This window comes from Arachis ipaensis, chromosome B08 (genome assembly GCF_000816755.2).
Source record: "Arachis ipaensis cultivar K30076 chromosome B08, Araip1.1, whole genome shotgun sequence".
Lineage (NCBI taxonomy): Eukaryota > Viridiplantae > Streptophyta > Magnoliopsida > Fabales > Fabaceae > Arachis > Arachis ipaensis.
This window is the reverse complement of record NC_029792.2, coordinates 114,382,949-114,385,673: the sequence shown is the minus strand read 5'-3', so window position 1 is coordinate 114,385,673 and position 2,725 is coordinate 114,382,949. Positions and strand designations below refer to the sequence as shown.

Below are 2,725 nucleotides of genomic sequence, written 5' to 3'. Positions count from 1 at the left end.
GTTATGTGATAATAATTATATATTATATTTTTTTAATAATAAAGTATAAGACGACTAATATTTAATTGTCGATAAATATATTAATAGTTATTTTTATTGTATTAAAAAATTAAATAACCGTTAAAAGTGATTAGTGGTATGAAACTTGACATCATATAATTCTTCTACAAATTATTCAACTTGAAATAGGTTTCTTTGGTTATAAATAGGTGTCTACCAATTCAAGATTCGTTTGACATTTCTTTTTTAATTAGTCACTAGTTAAAAAATGTCACATTATTTTCCCCAACTTCTTGTTTCAATTCTTTTTATTTTTATTTATTTGAAGATAATAAAAAAATAGATTAAGCATGGGATGGTAAGATATAGTTCAGATGTTGTAAAAATTCGTCTAAGGCCATCTGAGCTATGACTCTCGAATTGCTCATAAAAATAGGAGTGATAAAAATAGGAGAATCGAGTTAGTAAAATCATTAAATCATAACTCATATAAAAGTAGGGGTCAAATCATAACTCATAAAAGAAGGTCAATTTAATTCAGTTTGTAAACGGGTTTGGAATGAGTGGGTACGAGTTGACTTATCTGATTCCTTTTTTAGTGTATAAAGTCTCTTTTAGGATACAAAATCTTTTTTCTTGTTAACCAATTTTTTAGATTTTAGATAATTTATTCTAAAAATATATTAATGTATGATTTTTTTTTTACGATAATATTAGAAAGACAAAAAAATAGTTATAGCTTAAATTATTGTAAAGTGGTGTTATTCATAATTAATTGACCTAATCAATTTTAATTCATTCTACATGCATGGATCTAGAATTGATATTTAACTTATCATAATGTTAAAGAAGATAAAAAAAAACCCCAAGCTTATTTTATTTAGTATTTATTAATTGTCACAATAATTAATGAATGTTAAATAAGATAAATTATGACTGTTTTTTGTTAATTTTTTTTGTTACCAAACATTTTTGTTTTTTTATTTATATGGATATCAAATAAAAAAAATTACTAAAAATATGAAGAATTTTTTTACAAAAGAAAAGAAAAAATGAGTCAACGAATCAACTCATCTAACTCATTCATACTTTATTGAGTCGAGTCGGATTAACATTTTTTTTACTAGTTTAAAATTTGAGCTAACTCATTTTTCTAATTTTGGCTCGCAACTTGTAACGAGTTAGCTCAAACTCCTCTGCTCGCTCATTTAATTGCCTTATAAATGGATATGTCTAAAATGAGCACAATAATTATGTAGATGTGCCACATTTATATAGACCATTAGATTTTATTAGATGAAAATTAAAGATTAATATAAAAGAAGAGCATTGATGGATTCTAATAAATACAGAATATCCTAGTACATAAATAAATACTTTAAATGATAATACTTTAATACACAATACTTTAAATGACAATAGAATCTTTTATTCTTAAATAATTAAATATAAATATATAAATACAATTAACACCTAATAATCCTTCAAAGTTCAAACGCGAGAGATATAGGTAAGTTTAGAATATAATATCATAATATTTCCACTTTTATTTAAAATAAAAGAATTTTATCTTATTTTAAATTATTTTAATCTGTTCTTGGAAATTATGGCACAGGAATATAATATCTTTTATTTGTTTGACTCGGATTTTAAATTTTAATTCTCAAATAAATTATATTATCATAATTGTTGACATTTTAATCCGAACAAAAAGCATAAATACTTACTATTTCCATTGCCATTTAAAGTATTGTGTATTAAATTGTCATTTAAAGTATTTATTTATGTACTAAAATATTCTGTATTTATTAGAGTCCATCAATGCTCTTCTTTTATATTAGTCTTTGATTTTCATATAATAAAATCTAATGATCTATATAAATATGGCACATTTAATAAACACATAATTGTTGGGCTCATTTTAGACATACCCTTATAAATCATCTAGTGAAAAATTTTGAGTCCATTTGATTTAAGAAATTATTTTCTTTTACTTTTAGAATTTTGTTATAGAAAAAAAGTAAAAGTTAAAATAATATTTTCTATTTTTATTTCTACGTTTATATTTTTCTTCATAAAATTATAAAAATAAAGAATGGTGAAAACAAAAGTAGAAAATTCAAAGATAAACCACAATGAGTCGGAGAGACAAAATTTATTATGCAATATTTTAGAGAGAGGTTGGTTAAACTTGAATAATTAATTATGCGTATTTAGAACTCATGTCATCATAATATTAATGTTTATTTTATTCAAATTTCTTCTTTGAAGAAAAGACTTATATCTAAGTGGGATTAAGAGTGGGAATTATGCTACAGAAATTAAAGTATATACTTGTTATTTAATTTGCGTTGGCATGCAACAAATTTAAATAAAAGAATGTAACAAGTTTATGTTATAATAACTTTCTTAATGTTTTTGTATTAGGATGAGACTTTGGTCAAACAAATATGTTATAAAGTTTGAAGACAACGACTCACTCTTTATATATATTAGTGTATCAATTGGCAATGTAGCTATTGATCCACTTTTTTATATATTAAATGTGCTAAAATAATAAAAATAGAATTAATTGAGATTATGAGTTATTTATAATTTAATTAAGAGATCTTGGGTTTTAAGTTATGGAAATAACTAAATTTTTTTTTCATAAATTATATATAATAAAAGATATTTTTAAAAAGAAAATTAGACATTAACTCTTCTTATATTATTATTATATATA

General features: G+C 22.3%; 1 protein-coding gene across 1 annotated transcript in view; it reads left to right on the top strand.

The window, feature by feature from the left end:
• LOC107613595 (naringenin 8-dimethylallyltransferase 2, chloroplastic-like) overlaps positions 1-2,725 on the top strand; it is a 45,024-nt gene that overhangs the window by 39,750 nt on the left and 2,549 nt on the right. The window lies entirely within an intron of this gene.